The 25,137-nt window shown below is 47.0% G+C and overlaps 4 non-coding genes across 4 annotated transcripts; all 4 read right to left on the bottom strand.

Annotated features, from left to right (window-relative positions):
- Positions 1 to 1,101: 1,101 nt before the first annotated feature.
- LOC138568593 (U6 spliceosomal RNA) lies at positions 1,102 to 1,208 on the bottom strand. Its single transcript, XR_011302915.1, has one exon. It is a non-coding gene; the product is annotated as a U6 spliceosomal RNA (small nuclear RNA).
- Positions 1,209 to 3,661: 2,453 nt separating this feature from the next.
- LOC138568592 (U6 spliceosomal RNA) lies at positions 3,662 to 3,768 on the bottom strand. The gene has a single exon (XR_011302914.1). It is a non-coding gene; the product is annotated as a U6 spliceosomal RNA (small nuclear RNA).
- A 5,411-nt stretch (positions 3,769 to 9,179) lies between these two features.
- Positions 9,180 to 9,286, bottom strand: LOC138568591 (U6 spliceosomal RNA). Its single transcript, XR_011302913.1, has one exon. It is a non-coding gene; the product is annotated as a U6 spliceosomal RNA (small nuclear RNA).
- A 2,441-nt stretch (positions 9,287 to 11,727) lies between these two features.
- On the bottom strand, positions 11,728 to 11,834 carry LOC138568590 (U6 spliceosomal RNA). Its single transcript, XR_011302912.1, has one exon. It is a non-coding gene; the product is annotated as a U6 spliceosomal RNA (small nuclear RNA).
- Between the last annotated feature and the right edge of the window lie 13,303 nt (positions 11,835 to 25,137).

The following is a 25,137-nucleotide window of genomic DNA, read 5'->3' as shown; positions in this document are numbered from 1 at the left end:
CCCAGGTGTCAGCTGGTGAGATGGAATGACCTCCCAGGAAGCATACTGGCAGATGATTTGCATAGGCACACCGCCTCTCCCTCTCTCTTAGCCCTGCTTACTCCACAGTAGCAAGTATCTGGGGAAAATATAGTGGTCGAGGTGGGGTAGCAGTAACTAGCAACTATGAGAAAGTAAATCTGGGGCACTTGGCGACCTGTGGGAAACAACTGCAGAGCTCAGTGCCCAGAACTTTGTGGCACAGGGAGGAGGTCTGTGGGATTTCAGTAACTTGGAGAAATGCAACCTGGTCGGGAGTGCTTCAGGTCTCCTTCCTTGCATGTTCCAAGCAACTCAACAAAGATCCAACAGGCTGAGATACCAGCCACAGAGCCCCTTTCCCCTTGATTAAAAGCCTAAAATCTTTTCCATGCAAATACATAGCCACCAAATACCATATTTTCTTTGTTTTCTCTCTCTGTCTCTCTCCTCCTTCCCTCCTTCCCTCCCTCCCTCCCTCCCTCCCTCCCTCCCTCACTCACTCACTCCTTAACACCCTCCCGCCCTCTCTCTTCCCCCCTCTCCCTCTCCCTCAATCCTCCCATTAATTTTAAGTTTTCATGCACTGCAGCACATTGTGACAATGGTATTTCACAATGGGACTGTTTGCAAGTTACAGAAATCAAAAAAGAAATCAACCAACTATAAGCAGCCACGTCCGGAGTACACTGCTCAGCCCCAATTAAAGATTAAGGCCCAGAAGCAAGTAAAGCTGTAGTTCAGAGCGATCTTTGCAAATATCACCTCAAAGCAGTTTACGCTGGAGTGCAGAACAAGGGGGAAAGTGATAATACTGAGTTTGGTAGAATGGGATAAAAAAAAACAAAAGAAGCATGCCACTTCTAAATGTACAAGTCAAGAAATTCAAGGGGACGTGGCTGTTCATTCAGTCAAGAGGATTCACAAGTAAAAGGCTCCTGAGGCATTAGTGTTGAATTTGGCGCAAAATGTATTGTGTTGTCGTGTAATATGAATGAACATACAATTTCAATCTTCATTAAAAAAGATCTATTAAAAAATAAAGACTTGCAAATTAAGAAAGTTTCTGTCCTGTCATGTGCCAAAAATAGTGAATGCTTTACGAATGTGCGTGTCATCCTTTAGAGCAGGGGCCAATTTAATTTTCCCATTATCATTCCAATATTAGTACATGTGTTGCAGAAGCAAGCGCAAAGGGAGAGTCAATCAAACCATTCATTAGGATCTCAGGTCAAAGGTTTGCCATTCCAAATGTCCTTATGTCAGAGGGCAGAAAGTCCAAACACCATTTAGATATCGGGTGGTATGAAATGAAGAGGCAAACAACAATGAATAAGCATTCGTTGCTGCTGTATTGATCTGGTCCTTAAGGGTTTTAGTTTAATGGCAATTATATTTAAAGATAGAAAGATTAATGCTCCAGGGTGCTTGCAAAATGACACCCCCTCCCCATCACAATGGCTGGGTGATGCAAGCCTGAGAGCATCACAATAGACCCATAGACATGAGAAAAACTCTGTACCTCTGAGTGTATGTGGGCCCATGGCTGTATCAAGGACAAGGCAAGAACAGGAGGTGGGTAAGGCGTCAGCACCAGAGGGTGTCCGATTGAGCCCTGTAAGCAGCCCTGTAAGCAACAGATGTTGGACCGTCCTTTAAAAGATTCTGAGGCTGATTTCAATTTGAACTTTGCTGCTGATTTAAGGATTGCTCAACCTTGACCCACGTCTAGTTTGTTTGGATAAGCCCTGGAATTCCTTTACAGCTTGTACTGGTGGGAGATGATGTGAGTTTATCAACTGCAACGGGATATGAGGCTTGTGTGCCACAAAAAGCAGGTCTAGTATTTTTTATAAGAAAGCCACTTTAAGAAGGGAACTTTGGACAACCCTACCGAGAGCAAAAGTATTACACAGGAGGTAAGGGGGTCAGTGGGTCAACTGATACAATAAACTGACTCACAGTCAAATGTGCTAAGTCCAAACACTACCAGTTCCGACATGTTCCAGGCTTTCTGTTTCATTTTTTAACAGATCCATTCCTATGTACCTCTGTGCTTTCAACACATTTTTCGTTGTAAGGGAGGGACATACAGTAGGCCGTAAAACATTCCTGGGCAGGAAAGACTCTATGTAAAAGCAAGAGTAGCAGACAGCTTAAAAGAATCATCAGCAGAACCCTCTACACCTTCCCCAAAAAATATAAAATTATTTCTCTGCATGTATGTGCGTTGAACAGCGCAAGTAATTTGGTTAATGTCAGTGGATAAATGTCACTTTCCCATAGCGCAGGACAACATCACTTGTACAGGCCCCTTCTGCAAAGGCATTACCGCTGTAGAAAGCAGTGAAAAAGTGAGGCAGTGTGCAGTCACCCCTGACCCTTCACGGCCCTGATCGGCCACGATCGGCCAAGGACCTCTCTATGAGAGCTGAGGGTGGAATTTTCTGGACCTCGGTAACTTACGGAGACATGGCTAGAGGGATCCTCAATCAACGGCTCAGCCTTTGCTCTGTGGCCTGTCCGTATATGTCTGTTCTCCAAATTACCTGCCACTGCCCAGGTGTCAGCTGGTGAGATGGAATGACCTCCCAGGAAGCATACTGGCAGATGATTTGCATAGGCACACCCCCTCTCCCTCTCTCTTAGCCCTGCTTACTCCACAGTAGCAAGTATCTGGGGAAAATATAGTGGTCGAGGTGGGGTAGCAGTAACTAGCAACTATGAGAAAGTAAATCTGGGGCACTTGGCGACCTGTGGGAAACAACTGCAGAGCTCAGTGCCCAGAACTTTGTGGCACAGGGAGGAGGTCTGTGGGATTTCAGTAACTTGGAGACATGCAACCTGGTCGGGAGTGCTTCAGGTCTCCTTCCTTGCATGTTCCAAGCAACTCAACAAAGCATCAACAGGCTGAGATACCAGCCACAGAGCCCCTTTCCCCTTGATTAAAAGCCTAAAATCTTTTCCATGCAAATACATAGCCACCAAATACCATATTTTCTTTGTTTTCTCTCTCTCTGTCTCTCTCCTCCCTCCCTCCTTCCCTCCCTCCCTCCCTCACTCACTCACTCCTTCCCACCCTCCCGCCCTCTCTCTTCCCCCTCTCCCTCTCCCTCAATCCTCCCATTAATTTTAAGTTTTCATGCACTGCAGCACATTGTGACAATGGTATTTCACAATGGGACTGTTTGAAAGTTACAGAAATCAAAAAAGAAATCAACCAACTATAAGCAGCCACGTCCGGAGTACACTGCTCAGCTCCAATTAAAGATTAAGGCCCAGAAGCAAGTAAAGCTGTAGTTCAGAGCGATCTTTGCAAATATCACCTCAAAGCAGTTTACGCTGGAGTGCAGAACAAGGGGGAAAGTGATAATACTGAGTTTGGTAGAATGGGATAAAAAAAACAAAAGAAGCATGCCACTTCTAAAAGTACAAGTCAAGAAATTCAAGGGGACGTGGCTGTTCATTCAGTCAAGAGGATTCACAAGTAAAAGGCTCCTGAGGCATTAGTGTTGAATTTGGCGCAAAATGTATTGTGTTGTCGTGTAATATGAATGAACATACAATTTCAATCTTCATTAAAAAAGATCTATTAAAAAATAAAGACTTGCAAATTAAGAAAGTTTCTGTCCTGTCATGTGCCAAAAATAGTGAATGCTTTACGAATGTGCGTGTCATCCTTTAGAGCAGGGGCCAATTTAATTTTCCCATTATCATTCCAATATTAGTACATGTGTTGCAGAAGCAAGCGCAAAGGGAGAGTCAATCAAACCATTCATTAGGATCTCAGGTCAAAGGTTTGCCATTCCAAATGTCCTTATGTCAGAGGGCAGAAAGTCCAAACACCATTTAGATATCGGGTGGTATGAAATGAAGAGGCAAACAACAATGAATAAGCATTCTTTGCTGCTGTATTGATCTGGTCCTTAAGGGTTTTAGTTTAATGCCAATTATATTTAAAGATAGAAAGATTAATGCTCCCGGGTGCTTGTAAAAATTTCACCCCCTCCCTATCACAATGGCTGGGTGATGCAAGCCTGAGAGCATCACAATAGACCCATAGACATGAGAAAAACTCTGTACCTCTGAGTGTATGTGGGCCCATGGCTGTATCAAGGACAAGGCAAGAACAGGAGGTGGGTAAGGCGTCAGCACCAGAGGGTGTCCGATTGAGCCCTGTAAGCAACAGATGTTGGACCGTCCTTTAAAAGATTCTGAGGCTGATTTCAATTTTAACTTTGCTGCTGATTTAAGGATTGCTCAACCTTGACCCACGTCTAGTTTGTTTGGATAAGCCCTGGAATTCCTTTACAGCTTGTACTGGTGGGAGATGATGTGAGTTTATCAACTGCAACGGGATATGAGGCTTGTGTGCCACAAAAAGCAGGTCTAGTATTTTTTATAAGAAAGCCACTTTAAGAAGGGAACTTTGGACAACCCTACCGAGAGCAAAAGTATTACACAGGAGGTAAGGGGGTCAGTGGGTCAACTGATACAATAAACTGACTCACAGTCAAATGTGCTAAATCCAAACACTACCAGTTCCGACATGTTCCAGGCTTTCTGTTTCATTTTTTAACAGATCCATTCCTATGTACCCCTGTGCTTTCAACAGATTTTTTGTTGTAAGGGAGGGACATACAGTAGGCCGTAAAACATTCCTGGGCAGGAAAGACTCTATGTAAAAGCAAGAGTAGCAGACAGCTTAAAAGAATCATCAGCAGAACCCTCTACACCTTCCCCAAAAAATATAAAATTATTTCTCTGCATGTATGTGCGTTGAACAGCGCAAGTAATTTGGTTAATGTCAGTGGATAAATGTCACTTTCCCATAGCGCAGGACAACATCACTTGTACAGGCCCCTTCTGCAAAGGCATTACCGCTGTAGAAAGCAGTGAAAAAGTGAGGCAGTGTGCAGTCACCCCTGACCCTTCACTGCCCTGATCAGCCACGATCGGCCAAGGACCTCTCTATAAGAGCTGAGGGTGGAATTTTTCTGGACCTCGGTAACTTAGGGAGACATGGCTAAATGGATCCTCAATCAACGGCCCAGCCTTTGCTCTGTGGCCTGTCCGAATATGTCTGTTCTCCAAATTACCTGCCACTGCCCAGGTGTCAGCTTGTGAGATGGAATGACCTCCCAGGAAGCATACTGGCAGATGATTTGCATAGGCACACCCCCTCTCCCTCTCTCTTAGCCCTGCTTACTCCACAGTAGCAAGTATCTGGGGAAAATATAGTGGTCGAGGTGGGGTAGCAGTAACTAGCAACTATGAGAAAGTAAATCTGGGGCACTTGGCGACCTGTGGGAAACAACTGCAGAGCTCAGTGCCCAGAACTTTGTGGCACAGGGAGGAGGTCTGTGGTATTTCAGTAACTTGGAGACATGCAACCTGGTCGGGAGTGCTTCAGGGCTCCTTCCTTGCATGTTCCAAGCAACTCAACAAAGCATCAACAGGCTGAGATACCAGCCACAGACCCCCTTTTCCACTTGATTAAAAGCCTAAAATCTTTTCCATGCAAACACATAGCCCCCGAATACCATATTTTCTTTGTTTTCTCTCTCTCTGTCTCTCTCTCCTCCCTCCCTCCCTCCCTTCCACCACCCACAACCCCCCTCCCTCTCCCTCGTCCTCTCCCTACCATTACTTTTAAATTTCCCTGCACTGCAGCACATTGCGACAATGGTAATTCACAATGGGACTGTTTGAAAGTTACAGAAATCAAAAAAGAATCAACCAACTAAAAGCAGCCAAATCCGGAGTACACTGCTCAGCCACAATTAAAGATTAAGGCCTAGAAGCAAGTAAAGCGGTAGTTCAGAGCGATGTTTGCAAATAGCACCTTAAAGCAGTTTACGCTGGAGTGCACAACAAGGGGGAAAAGTGATAATACCGAGTTTGGTAGAATGGGATAAAAAAACAAAAGCAGCGTGCCACTTCTAAAAGTACAAGTCAAGAAATTGAAGGTGGTGGGGCTGTTCATTCAGTCAATAGGACTCACAAGTAAACGGCTCCCGAGGCATTAGTGTTGAATTTGGCGCAAAATGTATTGTGTTGTCGTGTAATATGTATGAACATACAATTTCAATCTTCATTAAAAAAGATGTATTAAAAAATAAAGACTTGCAGATTAAGAAAGTTTCTGTCCTGTCGTGTGCCAAAAATAGTGAATGCTTTACGAATGTGCGTGTCATCCTTTGAAGCAGGGGCCAATTCAATTTTCCCATTTTCATTCCAATATTAGTACATGTTTTGCTGAGGTACATAGGAAGTTAAGTTCAGTTAAGAAATGAAACAAAAAGCCTGGAAACATGTTGAAACAGGTAGGATTTGGACTTACAATAAACTGATTCACAGTCAGATGTGCTATCCCTTGACCCACTGACCCCCCTACCTTTTGTGTAATCCTTTCGCTCTCAGCAGGGTTGTCCAAAGTTCCCTACTTAAAGAGACTTTCTTATAAAAATGATCCTAGACCTGTTTTTTATGGCCCACATGCCTCATATCCCGTTGCTCTTGATAAACTCACATCATCTCCCACCAATACAAGCTGTAAAAGATGTCAAGGGCATAGCCAAGGAAACTAGACGTGGGCTGAAGGTTGAGCAATCCTTAAATCAGCAGCAAAAATAACATTGAAATCAGCCTCAGAATCTCTTAAAGGATGGGCCAACACTGGTTGCTTGCAGGGCGCAATCGGGCAGCCTCTGGTGCTGACGCCTTAAGGCAAGCGCAAAGGGAGAGCCAACCAAACCATTGATTAGGACCTCTGGACTTTCTGCTCTTTGACATAAGGACATTTGTTATGGCAAACATTTGACCAAACCCCATTTAGATGTCGGATGTTATGGGATTAAGCGGCAAACAGCAATTCATCAGCATTCTTTGCTGCTGTATTGATCTGGTCCTAAAGGGTTTGGTTTAATGCCAATTATATTTAAAGATAAAAAGATTCATGCTCAAGGGTGCTTGCAAATCGACACCCCCTCCCCATCACGATGGCTGTGTGATGCAAGCGTAAGAGCATCACAGAAGACCCATAGACATGAGAAACACTCTGTACCTCTGAGTGTATGTGGGCCCATGGCTGGATCAAGGACAAGGCAAGAACAGGAGATGGCTTAAGGTGTCAGCACCCAGGCTGCCCCATTGCGCGCTGCCAGCAACAGATATTGGACCATCCTTTAAGAGATTCTGAGGCTGATTTCAATGTTAACTTTGCTGCTGATTAAAGGATTGCTCAACCTTCGACCCGCGTCTAGTTTGCTTGGCTAAGCCCTGAAAATCTTTTACAGCTTATATTGGTGAGAGATGATGTGAGTTTATCAAGAGCAACGAGATATGAGGCATGTGTGCCACAGAATGCAGGTCTAGGATCTTTTATATGAAATCCACTTTGGAAAACCCTACTGAGAAAAAAAGGATTACACAAAAGGAAAGGGGGTCAGTGGGTCAAGGGATAGCACATCTAACTGTTAGTTAATTGTAAGTCCAAATCCTACCCGTTTCCACATTTTTCCAGGCTTTTTGTTTCATTTCTTAACAGATCCATTCCTATGTACCTCTGTGCTTTCAACAGAGTTTTCATTGTAATGGAGGGACATACAGTATGACTTAAACATGCCTGGGCAGGGAAGACTCTGTAAAAGCAAGAGTAGCAGACAGCTTAATAAATCATCAGCAGGACCCTCTAGACCTTCCCCAAAAAAACATAACATGATTTCTATGCATGTATGTGCATTGAACAGCGCAAGTAATTTGGTTAATGTCAGTGGATAAATGTCACTTTCCCATAGCGCAGGACAACATCACTTGTACAGGCCCCTTCTGCAAAGGCATTACCGCTGTAGAAAGCAGTGAAAAAGTGAGGCAGTGTGCAGTCACCCCTGACCCTTCACTGCCCTGATCGGCCACGATCGGCCAAGGACCTCTCTATAAGAGCTGAGGGTGGAATTTTTCTGGACCACGGTAACTTAGGGAGACATGGCTAAATGGATCCTCAATCAACGGCCCAGCCTTTGCTCTGTGGCCTGTCCGAATCTGTCTGTTCTCCAAATTACCTGCCACTGCCCAGGTGTCAGCTGGTGAGATGGAATGACCTCCCAGGAAGCTTACTGGCAGATGTTTTGCATAGGCACACCCCCTCTCCCTCTCTCTTAGCCCTGCTTACTCCACAGTAGCAAGTATCTGGGGGAAATATAGTGGTTGAGGTGGGGTAGCAGTAACTAGCAACTATGAGAAAGTAAATCTGGGGCACTTGGCGACCTGTGGGAAACAACTGCAGAGCTCAGTGCCCAGAACTTTGTGGCACAGGGAGGAGGTCTGTGGGATTTCAGTAACTTGGAGACATGCAACCTGGTCGGGAGTGCTTCAGGTCTCCTTACTTGCATGTTCCAAGCAACTCAACAAAGCATCAACAGGCTGAGATACCAGCCACAGAGCCCCTTTCCCCTTGATTAAAAGCCTAAAATCTTTTCCATGCAAATACATAGCCACCAAATACCATATTTTCTTTGTTTTCTCTCTCTGTCTCTCTCCTCCTTCCCTCCTTCCCTCCCTCCCTCCCTCCCTCACTCACTCACTCCTTAACACCCTCCCGCCCTCTCTCTTCCCCCCTCTCCCTCTCCCTCAATCCTCCCATTAATTTTAAGTTTTCATGCACTGCAGCACATTGTGACAATGGTATTTCACAATGGGACTGTTTGAAAGTTACAGAAATCAAAAAAGAAATCAACCAACTATAAGCAGCCACGTCCGGAGTACACTGCTCAGCCCCAATTAAAGATTAAGGCCCAGAAGCAAGTAAAGCTGTAGTTCAGAGCGATCTTTGCAAATATCACCTCAAAGCAGTTTACGCTGGAGTGCAGAACAAGGGGGAAAGTGATAATACTGAGTTTGGTAGAATGGGATAAAAAAAAACAAAAGAAGCATGCCACTTCTAAATGTACAAGTCAAGAAATTCAAGGGGACGTGGCTGTTCATTCAGTCAAGAGGATTCACAAGTAAAAGGCTCCTGAGGCATTAGTGTTGAATTTGGCGCAAAATGTATTGTGTTGTCGTGTAATATGAATGAACATACAATTTCAATCTTCATTAAAAAAGATCTATTAAAAAATAAAGACTTGCAAATTAAGAAAGTTTCTGTCCTGTCATGTGCCAAAAATAGTGAATGCTTTACGAATGTGCGTGTCATCCTTTAGAGCAGGGGCCAATTTAATTTTCCCATTATCATTCCAATATTAGTACATGTGTTGCAGAAGCAAGCGCAAAGGGAGAGTCAATCAAACCATTCATTAGGATCTCAGGTCAAAGGTTTGCCATTCCAAATGTCCTTATGTCAGAGGGCAGAAAGTCCAAACACCATTTAGATATCGGGTGGTATGAAATGAAGAGGCAAACAACAATGAATAAGCATTCGTTGCTGCTGTATTGATCTGGTCCTTAAGGGTTTTAGTTTAATGGCAATTATATTTAAAGATAGAAAGATTAATGCTCCAGGGTGCTTGCAAAATGACACCCCCTCCCCATCACAATGGCTGGGTGATGCAAGCCTGAGAGCATCACAATAGACCCATAGACATGAGAAAAACTCTGTACCTCTGAGTGTATGTGGGCCCATGGCTGTATCAAGGACAAGGCAAGAACAGGAGGTGGGTAAGGCGTCAGCACCAGAGGGTGTCCGATTGAGCCCTGTAAGCAACAGATGTTGGACCGTCCTTTAAAAGATTCTGAGGCTGATTTCAATTTGAACTTTGCTGCTGATTTAAGGATTGCTCAACCTTGACCCACGTCTAGTTTGTTTGGATAAGCCCTGGAATTCCTTTACAGCTTGTACTGGTGGGAGATGATGTGAGTTTATCAACTGCAACGGGATATGAGGCTTGTGTGCCACAAAAAGCAGGTCTAGTATTTTTTATAAGAAAGCCACTTTAAGAAGGGAACTTTGGACAACCCTACCGAGAGCAAAAGTATTACACAGGAGGTAAGGGGGTCAGTGGGTCAACTGATACAATAAACTGACTCACAGTCAAATGTGCTAAGTCCAAACACTACCAGTTCCGACATGTTCCAGGCTTTCTGTTTCATTTTTTAACAGATCCATTCCTATGTACCTCTGTGCTTTCAACACATTTTTCGTTGTAAGGGAGGGACATACAGTAGGCCGTAAAACATTCCTGGGCAGGAAAGACTCTATGTAAAAGCAAGAGTAGCAGACAGCTTAAAAGAATCATCAGCAGAACCCTCTACACCTTCCCCAAAAAATATAAAATTATTTCTCTGCATGTATGTGCGTTGAACAGCGCAAGTAATTTGGTTAATGTCAGTGGATAAATGTCACTTTCCCATAGCGCAGGACAACATCACTTGTACAGGCCCCTTCTGCAAAGGCATTACCGCTGTAGAAAGCAGTGAAAAAGTGAGGCAGTGTGCAGTCACCCCTGACCCTTCACGGCCCTGATCGGCCACGATCGGCCAAGGACCTCTCTATGAGAGCTGAGGGTGGAATTTTCTGGACCTCGGTAACTTACGGAGACATGGCTAGAGGGATCCTCAATCAACGGCTCAGCCTTTGCTCTGTGGCCTGTCCGTATATGTCTGTTCTCCAAATTACCTGCCACTGCCCAGGTGTCAGCTGGTGAGATGGAATGACCTCCCAGGAAGCATACTGGCAGATGATTTGCATAGGCACACCCCCTCTCCCTCTCTCTTAGCCCTGCTTACTCCACAGTAGCAAGTATCTGGGGAAAATATAGTGGTCGAGGTGGGGTAGCAGTAACTAGCAACTATGAGAAAGTAAATCTGGGGCACTTGGCGACCTGTGGGAAACAACTGCAGAGCTCAGTGCCCAGAACTTTGTGGCACAGGGAGGAGGTCTGTGGGATTTCAGTAACTTGGAGACATGCAACCTGGTCGGGAGTGCTTCAGGTCTCCTTCCTTGCATGTTCCAAGCAACTCAACAAAGCATCAACAGGCTGAGATACCAGCCACAGAGCCCCTTTCCCCTTGATTAAAAGCCTAAAATCTTTTCCATGCAAATACATAGCCACCAAATACCATATTTTCTTTGTTTTCTCTCTCTCTGTCTCTCTCCTCCCTCCCTCCTTCCCTCCCTCCCTCCCTCACTCACTCACTCCTTCCCACCCTCCCGCCCTCTCTCTTCCCCCTCTCCCTCTCCCTCAATCCTCCCATTAATTTTAAGTTTTCATGCACTGCAGCACATTGTGACAATGGTATTTCACAATGGGACTGTTTGAAAGTTACAGAAATCAAAAAAGAAATCAACCAACTATAAGCAGCCACGTCCGGAGTACACTGCTCAGCTCCAATTAAAGATTAAGGCCCAGAAGCAAGTAAAGCTGTAGTTCAGAGCGATCTTTGCAAATATCACCTCAAAGCAGTTTACGCTGGAGTGCAGAACAAGGGGGAAAGTGATAATACTGAGTTTGGTAGAATGGGATAAAAAAAACAAAAGAAGCATGCCACTTCTAAAAGTACAAGTCAAGAAATTCAAGGGGACGTGGCTGTTCATTCAGTCAAGAGGATTCACAAGTAAAAGGCTCCTGAGGCATTAGTGTTGAATTTGGCGCAAAATGTATTGTGTTGTCGTGTAATATGAATGAACATACAATTTCAATCTTCATTAAAAAAGATCTATTAAAAAATAAAGACTTGCAAATTAAGAAAGTTTCTGTCCTGTCATGTGCCAAAAATAGTGAATGCTTTACGAATGTGCGTGTCATCCTTTAGAGCAGGGGCCAATTTAATTTTCCCATTATCATTCCAATATTAGTACATGTGTTGCAGAAGCAAGCGCAAAGGGAGAGTCAATCAAACCATTCATTAGGATCTCAGGTCAAAGGTTTGCCATTCCAAATGTCCTTATGTCAGAGGGCAGAAAGTCCAAACACCATTTAGATATCGGGTGGTATGAAATGAAGAGGCAAACAACAATGAATAAGCATTCTTTGCTGCTGTATTGATCTGGTCCTTAAGGGTTTTAGTTTAATGCCAATTATATTTAAAGATAGAAAGATTAATGCTCCCGGGTGCTTGTAAAAATTTCACCCCCTCCCCATCACAATGGCTGGGTGATGCAAGCCTGAGAGCATCACAATAGACCCATAGACATGAGAAAAACTCTGTACCTCTGAGTGTATGTGGGCCCATGGCTGTATCAAGGACAAGGCAAGAACAGGAGGTGGGTAAGGCGTCAGCACCAGAGGGTGTCCGATTGAGCCCTGTAAGCAACAGATGTTGGACCGTCCTTTAAAAGATTCTGAGGCTGATTTCAATTTTAACTTTGCTGCTGATTTAAGGATTGCTCAACCTTGACCCACGTCTAGTTTGTTTGGATAAGCCCTGGAATTCCTTTACAGCTTGTACTGGTGGGAGATGATGTGAGTTTATCAACTGCAACGGGATATGAGGCTTGTGTGCCACAAAAAGCAGGTCTAGTATTTTTTATAAGAAAGCCACTTTAAGAAGGGAACTTTGGACAACCCTACCGAGAGCAAAAGTATTACACAGGAGGTAAGGGGGTCAGTGGGTCAACTGATACAATAAACTGACTCACAGTCAAATGTGCTAAATCCAAACACTACCAGTTCCGACATGTTCCAGGCTTTCTGTTTCATTTTTTAACAGATCCATTCCTATGTACCCCTGTGCTTTCAACAGATTTTTCGTTGTAAGGGAGGGACATACAGTAGGCCGTAAAACATTCCTGGGCAGGAAAGACTCTATGTAAAAGCAAGAGTAGCAGACAGCTTAAAAGAATCATCAGCAGAACCCTCTACACCTTCCCCAAAAAATATAAAATTATTTCTCTGCATGTATGTGCGTTGAACAGCGCAAGTAATTTGGTTAATGTCAGTGGATAAATGTCACTTTCCCATAGCGCAGGACAACATCACTTGTACAGGCCCCTTCTGCAAAGGCATTACCGCTGTAGAAAGCAGTGAAAAAGTGAGGCAGTGTGCAGTCACCCCTGACCCTTCACTGCCCTGATCAGCCACGATCGGCCAAGGACCTCTCTATAAGAGCTGAGGGTGGAATTTTTCTGGACCTCGGTAACTTAGGGAGACATGGCTAAATGGATCCTCAATCAACGGCCCAGCCTTTGCTCTGTGGCCTGTCCGAATATGTCTGTTCTCCAAATTACCTGCCACTGCCCAGGTGTCAGCTTGTGAGATGGAATGACCTCCCAGGAAGCATACTGGCAGATGATTTGCATAGGCACACCCCCTCTCCCTCTCTCTTAGCCCTGCTTACTCCACAGTAGCAAGTATCTGGGGAAAATATAGTGGTCGAGGTGGGGTAGCAGTAACTAGCAACTATGAGAAAGTAAATCTGGGGCACTTGGCGACCTGTGGGAAACAACTGCAGAGCTCAGTGCCCAGAACTTTGTGGCACAGGGAGGAGGTCTGTGGTATTTCAGTAACTTGGAGACATGCAACCTGGTCGGGAGTGCTTCAGGGCTCCTTCCTTGCATGTTCCAAGCAACTCAACAAAGCATCAACAGGCTGAGATACCAGCCACAGACCCCCTTTCCACTTGATTAAAAGCCTAAAATCTTTTCCATGCAAACACATAGCCCCCGAATACCATATTTTCTTTGTTTTCTCTCTCTCTGTCTCTCTCTCCTCCCTCCCTCCCTCCCTTCCACCACCCACAACCCCCCTCCCTCTCCCTCGTCCTCTCCCTACCATTACTTTTAAATTTCCCTGCACTGCAGCACATTGCGACAATGGTAATTCACAATGGGACTGTTTGAAAGTTACAGAAATCAAAAAAGAATCAACCAACTAAAAGCAGCCAAATCCGGAGTACACTGCTCAGCCACAATTAAAGATTAAGGCCTAGAAGCAAGTAAAGCGGTAGTTCAGAGCGATGTTTGCAAATAGCACCTTAAAGCAGTTTACGCTGGAGTGCACAACAAGGGGGAAAAGTGATAATACCGAGTTTGGTAGAATGGGATAAAAAAACAAAAGCAGCGTGCCACTTCTAAAAGTACAAGTCAAGAAATTGAAGGTGGTGGGGCTGTTCATTCAGTCAATAGGACTCACAAGTAAACGGCTCCCGAGGCATTAGTGTTGAATTTGGCGCAAAATGTATTGTGTTGTCGTGTAATATGTATGAACATACAATTTCAATCTTCATTAAAAAAGATGTATTAAAAAATAAAGACTTGCAGATTAAGAAAGTTTCTGTCCTGTCGTGTGCCAAAAATAGTGAATGCTTTACGAATGTGCGTGTCATCCTTTGAAGCAGGGGCCAATTCAATTTTCCCATTTTCATTCCAATATTAGTACATGTTTTGCTGAGGTACATAGGAAGTTAAGTTCAGTTAAGAAATGAAACAAAAAGCCTGGAAACATGTTGAAACAGGTAGGATTTGGACTTACAATAAACTGATTCACAGTCAGATGTGCTATCCCTTGACCCACTGACCCCCCTACCTTTTGTGTAATCCTTTCGCTCTCAGCAGGGTTGTCCAAAGTTCCCTACTTAAAGAGACTTTCTTATAAAAATGATCCTAGACCTGTTTTTTATGGCCCACATGCCTCATATCCCGTTGCTCTTGATAAACTCACATCATCTCCCACCAATACAAGCTGTAAAAGATGTCAAGGGCATAGCCAAGGAAACTAGACGTGGGCTGAAGGTTGAGCAATCCTTAAATCAGCAGCAAAAATAACATTGAAATCAGCCTCAGAATCTCTTAAAGGATGGGCCAACACTGGTTGCTTGCAGGGCGCAATCGGGCAGCCTCTGGTGCTGACGCCTTAAGGCAAGCGCAAAGGGAGAGCCAACCAAACCATTGATTAGGACCTCTGGACTTTCTGCTCTTTGACATAAGGACATTTGTTATGGCAAACATTTGACCAAACCCCATTTAGATGTCGGATGTTATGGGATTAAGCGGCAAACAGCAATTCATCAGCATTCTTTGCTGCTGTATTGATCTGGTCCTAAAGGGTTTGGTTTAATGCCAATTATATTTAAAGATAAAAAGATTCATGCTCAAGGGTGCTTGCAAATCGACACCCCCTCCCCATCACGATGGCTGTGTGATGCAAGCGTAAGAGCATCACAGAAGACCCATAGACATGAGAAACACTCTGTACCTCTGAGTGTATGTGGGCCCATGGCTGGATCAAGGACAAGGCAAGAACAGGAGATGGCTTAAGGTGTCAGCACCCAGGCTGCCCCATTGCGCGCTGCCAGCAACAGATATTGGACCATCCTTTAAGAGATTCTGAGGCTGATTTCAATGTTAACTTTGCTGCTGATTAAAGGATTGCTCAACCTTCGACCCGCGTCTAGTTTGCTTGGCTAAGCCCTGAAAATCTTTTACAGCTTATATTGGTGAGAGATGATGTGAGTTTATCAAGAGCAACGAGATATGAGGCATGTGTGCCACAGAATGCAGGTCTAGGATCTTTTATATGAAATCCACTTTGGAAAACCCTACTGAGAAAAAAAGGATTACACAAAAGGAAAGGGGGTCAGTGGGTCAAGGGATAGCACATCTAACTGTTAGTTAATTGTAAGTCCAAATCCTACCCGTTTCCACATTTTTCCAGGCTTTTTGTTTCATTTCTTAACAGATCCATTCCTATGTACCTCTGTGCTTTCAACAGAGTTTTCATTGTAATGGAGGGACATACAGTATGACTTAAACATGCCTGGGCAGGGAAGACTCTGTAAAAGCAAGAGTAGCAGACAGCTTAATAAATCATCAGCAGGACCCTCTAGACCTTCCCCAAAAAAACATAACATGATTTCTATGCATGTATGTGCATTGAACAGCGCAAGTAATTTGGTTAATGTCAGTGGATAAATGTCACTTTCCCATAGCGCAGGACAACATCACTTGTACAGGCCCCTTCTGCAAAGGCATTACCGCTGTAGAAAGCAGTGAAAAAGTGAGGCAGTGTGCAGTCACCCCTGACCCTTCACTGCCCTGATCGGCCACGATCGGCCAAGGACCTCTCTATAAGAGCTGAGGGTGGAATTTTTCTGGACCACGGTAACTTAGGGAGACATGGCTAAATGGATCCTCAATCAACGGCCCAGCCTTTGCTCTGTGGCCTGTCCGAATATGTCTGTTCTCCAAATTACCTGCCACTGCCCAGGTGTCAGCTGGTGAGATGGAATGACCTCCCAGGAAGCTTACTGGCAGATGTTTTGCATAGGCACACCCCCTCTCCCTCTCTCTTAGCCCTGCTTACTCCACAGTAGCAAGTATCTGGGGGAAATATAGTGGTTGAGGTGGGGTAGCAGTAACTAGCAACTATGAGAAAGTAAATCTGGGGCACTTGGCGACCTGTGGGAAACAACTGCAGAGCTCAGTGCCCAGAACTTTGTGGCACAGGGAGGAGGTCTGTGGGATTTCAGTAACTTGGAGACATGCAACCTGGTCGGGAGTGCTTCAGGTCTCCTTACTTGCATGTTCCAAGCAACTCAACAAAGCATCAACAGGCTGAGATACCAGCCACAGAGCCCCTTTCCCCTTGATTAAAAGCCTAAAATCTTTTCCATGCAAATACATAGCCCCCGAATACCATATTTTCTTTGTTTTCTCTCTCTCTGTCTCTCTCTCCTCCCTCCCTCCCTCCCTCCTTTCCACCACCCACAACCCCCCTCCCTCTCCCTCGTCCTCTCCCTACCATTACTTTTAAGTTTCCCTGCACTGCAGCACATTGCGACAATGGTAATTCACAATGGGACTGTTTGAAAGTTACAGAAATCAAAAAAGAATCAACCAACTAAAAGCAGCCAAATCCGGAGTACACTGCTCAGCCACAATTAAAGATTAAGGCCTAGAAGCAAGTAAAGCTGTAGTTCAGAGCGATGTTTGCAAATAGCACCTTAAAGCAGTTTACGCTGGAGTGCACAACAAGGGGGAAAAGTGATAATACCGAGTTTGGTAGAATGGGATAAAAAAACAAAAGCAGCGTGCCACTTCTAAAAGTACAAGTCAAGAAATTGAAGGTGGTGGGGCTGTTCATTCAGTCAATAGGACTCACAAGTAAACGGCTCCCGAGGCATTAGTGTTGAATTTGGCACAAAATGTATTGTGTTGTCGTGTAATATGTATGAACATACAATTTCAATCTTCATTAAAAAAGATGTATTAAAAAATAAAGACTTATCGGCCGCCAGGGGGCGCACAGATGCAGAACTCCTCCGTGTGAGCTCCGCTCCCCTAACCCCCAAAAGTGCCTTGAGCCCCCACTTTTGGCCCCCCCACCCGAGCAACAACGACGGACGGAGCCCCCTGGACCTGGCCCCCGACTTCTGGGCGAAACTCCGACGAAAATCGGAGCGATTTCTCCTGCGAAATCGCCCCGACAAGAGCCGCCCCCTTCGGGCCTCCTACGCAGCACTTCCTCGGGCGCCGAAGTTGCGCGAACTCGCGTACGGCCTACTCGGCCTCCCGCACTCCGAAGCATCACCTCAGTCGACCGCTGCCCCCCCTCCAGATCGCAGGAGAGCTTTCGGGAACCTCGCGGACCGGCTATCGCCAGGTCGGGTGAGTGTCTCCCGCCCGCACTACACGCGCGCTTTCCAGGGCCCCCCGGAGGGCTCCCCCTTTTCTGAGTACAGAGACTGCCGGCAACGCCACCCCACCCCGTCAACGGAGGGGCATCCCGGACCTGCAGGACGCGAAATCTCTTACCACCCCCCATCCAGCAGAGAATCGTCCCCCCCGCGCTGCAGAGCTTGGCGCGGAACTCCCTCACCAGCCAGGCAACACTTCGGACGGGGCCCCGCACCTACAAGCCTGACCCGGGCCTCTCCTAGCCCCTGAAAGTTCACAGGCACAATCCAGACAGACTCCAAAGGCCACACCGGCGCAGGACAGTGGAACCCGAGTGGCTGAGGATATTGAACCAGAGGCCACCACCGGAGACGAACAGTACGAACGGAGGGTAGAGCCCCTGATCCCAGGGCGTGTGCCTCCTCCCGTCTCCCACCCCCGCTCCCTGGGACACCCGAGTCACGCTCCCGTCCCTCACGCCGACAAGCAATCGGGCCCTGGTGCTGAGGGAAAGGCCCCCATCATAGGGGCGTGTGCCTCCTCGCACCCACACACCGTATGAGCACCCGCAGCAAACTCGCCAGGTTTGCATACATCTCCCCAGATCTGGACCCCGATAACGATGGAACAATGGCGACTGAGCACCCCGAGGCGGGTACGGCGGCCACCAAAGGGGACATAGCCGCCCTCCTAAATGAGATCAGAAACATGGGCGCAAACTTAGGAGACAAGCTCGATAGAATGACCCAGCGGGTCGATAACATAGAACAGAGGCTTGAGGGGGTCGAAAACAACCAGGCCTCGACTGATGTAATGGAAACCCAACTGAACCTCAGAATGAGCAACATAGAGAGAAGAGAAGAAGACATCCGACTGAAAATTGACGATTTAGAGAACAGGGAGCGCCGTAATAACCTCCGCTTTTGTGGGATCCCGGAGCGCGAGGGTGAGACGGAATCAGATCTTAGACACACCATAAATGATATCATTAGGATACTAGTTGCCGATGAGAATGTGGACGAGCCCGCAATTGAGCGGGTACACAGAGCCGGTGGCCCAACAGGGGGCCCGAGATCCGTCCTTGCCAAGTTCCATAGATACCAAGACAGAACAAAGATTCTCACGAAGGCTCGATCCGCGGACTCCCTCACCCTCAGCGGGGCCAAGATAACTATCTTTCAAGATCTTTCCTCGCTCACGCTGGCTCTACGACGTCTCTGTAGCCCCCTCACGAAGTGGCTCACGGACCGAGGCACGAGGTACAGGTGGGGATACCCCTTCTCCCTCAACTTTGAGCACGAGGGCAGACGAATAGCGCTCCGATCCGAAGACGACATTCGGAACTGCATTGCGGAGCTCCTGGACCCGGACCCGCGGGAGGAAACACAGAACGACTCGGCACGGGATGGAGAGAGAAGGAGACCCCAGGGCCCGAAGCGGAATAAAGTCAGGGGAGCAAGAAAATATAGACGTCCCAATGACTCCCCGGACGTAAATGGATGAGACGGCACCCACCCGTCACTTGCCCTGAAGAATCTTACTCGGAACCCATGGGCCAGGGAGTTGGTACTCAGTGGTGGGTCGACGTCATGGGCCCGCTGGACACCCTATATTGTGCACTTTCTACTGTCATTTCTGAAGATCGACCAGCGAATGACGTCCATTGTACCCACACGTATCGTTGAATTTTCTTTTCTTTCTCTATTGTATACTTAAGATAACTGTTCTTGTTGCTTGTTATCCTGTGATTGATGTTCAGCAATCAAATGGGGGGGGAGGGGGGCTCAGAACTATGATACGCTACCATGGGGGGAGGGGGTTGCGAGGCTATAACCCTCACAGGCGGTCCGCCGAAAGACCGGCTGAGTGCGTCTGGTCCAACGCGGACGCCATCCACTTCGAGACTCAGTTTCACATGGGGTTGAAAGATGTAGTACTTAGATTGGAACCGAGAACACTGGGTATGATGAACAATACCCGAAAGGAGGGGGAGGGGGGTGGGTTGATCGCAAATTCGATGCCTCGTGAGGCACGAACCATTTATCGATGTACTTCCACTGTGGCAACTAACTTCCGAAGACGACGCGACACACACGATGAACACGCTACTTGCAACAATGACCACAAAAAGTAACGTAGCAGGTGACAGGTACGGCACCCTTAAAATCGGCACTCTCAACGTCAAGGGCCTCAACTCCCCCACCAAGAGGTCTCTTGTATCGCGGGAATTCAAGAGGGCAGGCTTGGACGTCCTCTTTCTACAAGAGACTCGATACTCCAGAGGAGAAGAACGGAGAGTGTTACATCCCAAACTAGGCTCCGAACACTGGGGTTCTGGCCCCCTAAAAAAGGCAGGGGTGGGCATCCTGATCAACAAGGCCTTACAATTCGAGCTCATGAGATCCTGGTCTGACGTGAGCGGAAGATCTATGGTCCTGGTGGGCAATATACAAGGCACCGCTGTCACGCTCGCATCCATCTACGCACCAAACACCGGCCAATCCCGGTTTCTTCATCAAACGATCCCTAAGGTTATGACTGAGGCACAAGGCGAAGTAATCCTGGGTGGGGATCTCAATACGTGGATGGATCCGGAACTCGACAGACAAGCTGGCGACCCCCTTGCAAACACTCCAGTCATCGGCGCACACTCGAGGGCGGCAGATTTGATGGAGGTATACAACTTAACAGATGCCTGGAGACACCGGAACCCGTCACGCGCAGGCTACACCTTCTATTCGACCCCACACGCCACGTACTCCAGGATTGACTATATATATCTAACGCCTGCGCTCACAACGGCAATGACAGACACCGATATATCTCCGGTCACCTGGTCGGATCACGATATGGTGACGGTCACACTGGATCAGATGGCCCTCCCCCGGAGGTCGGTCAAATGGCGCTGCAATGAATCGCTTTTCAGAGACTTGGCTTTTCGAGAACAACTCGAACAGGACATCACCCACTATTTTGAGGAAAATAACACAGGTGACATCTCCACGAACACAGTCTGGGAGGCGGGCAAAGCCACCTGGAGAGGGGTGCTCATCAGAGAAGGTGCGGCCAAAAAAAGGGAACGACAACTGATAGAGAATAGGTTACGGACTGAAATCACCCAACTGGATCAACTGGCACAAACCGCGACTACGGAGAGGCTACACAAGATAGAACAAGCCAATGCCAAAAGGGAGGAACTGCGCCAACTCGAAACTGGAGCCATTGAGCATCGACTCCGATGTCTAAAGCAGAGGCACTATGAACACGGTAATAAGGCGGGGGCACTACTCGCTACCAGACTCCGAGGCCAGCGTCGCGAGAGGTGGGTGCCCGCTATACAAGAAGAAGAACCACCCAGAGTCCGCTGCCCCCCCAATATCCCCGAAGCCTTTGCCACGTTCTATGAGAAGCTCTACACCTCACAAGATGCCCCCGGCCTGGAGGCAATTACGGAATACCTATCGGCGGTTAACATGCCTTCTCTCCCAGCCGATATTGCACAGGCATTGGACTCCCCCATTACAGCAGAGGAAGTTGAAGACGCTATTAAAAGACTCCCGACAGGAAAAGCCCCTGGGAATGACGGTTACACGGCAGGATTTTATAAGACCTTTCAAAGTACCCTCCTCCCCTTCATGGTTGAACTCTTTAATAACATCCTTCATTCTGGAGTAGCCCCCGCGTCCTTCTCAGAGGCCCTGATAGCAGTAATCCCCAAAGAAGGAAAGGACCCGAGGCATTGTGCCTCATATCGTCCGATATCACTGCTAAACATCGACGCCAAAATATACACAAGAATCCTCACAGCCCGTCTAGAGACGCATATGCCCTCGATGATCCACAACGACCAAGTCGGCTTTATCCAGGGTCGACAAGGCGCTGACTCCACTCGTAAGACCCTCCATCTAATACATGAATCAAGAACATCTCCGGACATGCCAACATTGCTCTCAATCGACGCGGAAAAAGCATTTGACAGGGTCGAGTGGCACTTCTTGGAAGCCACGCTGAAGCATATAGGCCTCGGACCAGTCCTCCGTCGAGCGATCAAAGCGGTCTACTCGACCCCGAAAGCCTCAGTGATGGTGAACTCCCAATTTTCGCGCTGGTTCCCACTAACCAGAGGAACGAGACAAGGATGCCCCCTCTCGGCGATACTCTTTGCGCTGTCCCTAGAACCACTAGCCAGAGCTCTCCGGGCGGACTCTGCTGTGGAAGGTATCCGAGTGAACGGAAGGGAATACAAGTTGGCCCTGTATGCGGATGACATCCTGCTGCATGTACTCAACCCCCTGTCGTCAGTCCCGAGGGCGATCCAGCTCATCGAAGAATACGGAACACTATCTGGTTTCAAAATCAATAGGTCTAAGTCCATCCTCTTCCCGCTTAACGTACCCTCCCCTGAACAACAAAGGGAGTTGGCACACCTCGGCCTGACCATACAGGAATCAACGCTGCGCTATCTGGGGATCAATATAACAAGAGATCTTACGCAGCTCTACGAGGCGAACTTCCCCCAGCTCCTAGCTGCCCTAAAGACTGACCTACTGAAATGGAAGCCGCTCACAATCTCCTGGATGGGACGCTTGAACGCTATCAAGATGGTAAGCCTCCCACGCTTTCTGTATCCGTTTCAGGCCCTTCCAGTCACGATCCCAGAACACTTCTTCAGACAGGTTAAGAAAACCATACTCGACTTCCTCTGGGATGGCAGAAAACCACGAATAGCGTACGATGTCCTGATACTACCGAAGGAGCTCGGAGGCGTAGGTCTTCCAGATATAGAAATATATTATCAGGCAACACAATTGAGGATCCTGGTCCCACACCTAAGAGACAGGAAGGACCTCCAGTGGGTCCAGCTGGACAATGACTTTCTCCGCAATGCCACCCTCGCAGAATGGCTATGGGTCCCCAGGAACAAGCTCGTAAAACCATTACGTGAACACCCGATACTGGGCGCCATGTGGAACATCTGGAAGAAGGGTAAGGCTATGACAGGAGTTACAACATGGCCCTCACCCCTGAGCCACCTCTGGTCACCTGGCATCCGTGAGAAGATCCCTGAACACGCCAGGTATCAAGCCTGGTTTGACGCAGGCCTAGAAAGAGTCGGTCAGCTGTGGAGGAAAGAGAAATTCATACCAATTTCGGATCTGGAAGACGCCCTCCAAATTCACCCGATCCCGATCTTCCTGTACCTACGGCTGAAAGGGGTGCTGTCAAGGGAGGAATGGAAAGCCACCACGCGCAGAGACCTAACGCCCTTCGAAATAATCTTAGACACGACCACTGCGACCAAAGGGTTGATATCCAGGATGTATCGAGCTCTGATCACCAAAGACCATTCCCCGATCCTCCGCCTCAAAGGAAGGTGGGAAAAAGATTTCGGCAGAGAGTTCGACCAACAGGCCTGGGACAGGATATGCCACACGCCCGCCAGAGTGTCTATTGCTACTCAATACAAACTGCACGCTGTAAAGCTACTCCACCGTTGGCAGTATGATCCGCTTCGGCTTTCAAAGATGTTCCAAACCTCCGATCCCAGATGCTGGCGCCATTGCGGAGCGAAAGCAGACTATTGGCACATGTGGTGGGGGTGCCCTAAAGTGCGCATTTACTGGCAGGAGGTTCTAGGGTGGATCAAGCGACTAGATGGCATAGACAGAGAACCCTCCCCCCTACTCACGTTGTTCGGTCTTGAGGAGGACGATGACGAATTGATCCATGTGAAAGGTCTGGTATCCCCCCTCCTTCTAGCGGCTAGGGCGGCCCTAGTTATAAAATGGAAATCCCCACGGCTGCCAAACGAGACAGATTGGCTGAAAGTTGCCACCAATATCTACACAATGGAGAAGATAACGGCGGCCCTGCACGACAAGGCCGCGAAACACGAAGAAGCGTGGGGTGACTTCGCAAGCCATTACATGTCAAGACCGAACGCCCACCCAACACCTAGCCAATAAATGCATTCACCAACTGCCTTCCACGATGTATGAAAAATGAGATCCTTATCGTCCAGAGGTCCGTGCCTGTCACACATCCGATCATGCTACCAACGATTCATGATTCACAAAGACAACGACTATCAGATGTTGCCGCGTCGCAAGTTTCTTCAGACTATAGCAGCCATCACGCCACGGAAGTGTTATGAGCAACAAAAGGGGAGGGAGGGAGGGAGGGAAGGGGAGTTACATAGTTCACTCGTCCGGAGTGGACACACGCTTGACTGTATTGTCTTTGTAGTTACGCTATTTGAATCTGAGCTGGGAGAAGATGCAGTAGCGATATATGGTTCCTATGTATGTTTGAATTTGCTTCTTGCTCATGATTCACCTTTGCTGTTTAAAACCAATAAAGTTAAATTTTAAAAAAAAAAAAATAAAGACTTGCAGATTAAGAAAGTTTCTGTCCTGTCGTGTGCCAAAAATAGTGAATGCTTTACGAATGTGCGTGTCATCCTTTGAAGCAGGGGCCAATTCAATTTTCCCATTTTCATTCCAATATTAGTACATGTTTTGCTGAGGTACATAGGAAGTTAAGTTCAGTTAAGAAATGAAACAAAAAGCCTGGAAACATGTTGAAACAGGTAGGATTTGGACTTACAATAAACTGATTCACAGTCAGATGTGCTATCCCTTGACCCACTGACCCCCCTACCTTTTGTGTAATCCTTTCGCTCTCAGCAGGGTTGTCCAAAGTTCCCTACTTAAAGAGACTTTCTTATAAAAATGATCCTAGACCTGTTTTTTATGGCCCACATGCCTCATATCCTGTTGCTCTTGATAAACTCACATCATCTCCCACCAATACAAGCTGTAAAAGATGTCAAGGGCATAGCCAAGGAAACTAGACATGGGCTGAAGGTTGAGCAATCCTTAAATCAGCAGCAAAAATAACATTGAAATCAGCCTCAGAATCTCTTAAAGGATGGGCCAACACTGGTTGCTTGCAGGGCGCAATCGGGCAGCCTCTGGTGCTGACGCCTTAAGGCAAGCGCAAAGGGAGAGCCAACCAAACCATTGATTAGGACCTCTGGACTTTCTGCTCTTTGACATAAGGACATTTGTTATGGCAAACATTTGACCAAACCCCATTTAGATGTCGGATGTTATGGGATTAAGCGGCAAACAGCAATTCATCAGCATTCTTTGCTGCTGTATTGATCTGGTCCTAAAGGGTTTGGTTTAATGCCAATTATATTTAAAGATAAAAAGATTCATGCTCAAGGGTGCTTGCAAATCGACACCCCCTCCCCATCACGATGGCTGTGTGATGCAAGCGTAAGAGCATCACAGAAGACCCATAGACATGAGAAACACTCTGTACCTCTGAGTGTATGTGGGCCCATGGCTGGATCAAGGACAAGGCAAGAACAGGAGATGGCTTAAGGTGTCAGCACCCAGGCTGCCCCATTGCGCGCTGCCAGCAACAGATATTGGACCATCCTTTAAGAGATTCTGAGGCTGATTTCAATGTTAACTTTGCTGCTGATTAAAGGATTGCTCAACCTTCGAACCGCGTCTAGTTTGCTTGGCTTAGCCCTGAAAATCTTTTACAGCTTATAT

This window comes from Ambystoma mexicanum, chromosome 2p (assembly GCF_040938575.1).
Source record: "Ambystoma mexicanum isolate Mex_15411 chromosome 2p, UKY_AmexF1_1, whole genome shotgun sequence".
NCBI lineage: Eukaryota > Metazoa > Chordata > Amphibia > Caudata > Ambystomatidae > Ambystoma > Ambystoma mexicanum.
The sequence above is the reverse complement of the archived record's forward strand: the minus strand, read 5'-3'. Positions and strand labels throughout refer to the sequence as shown.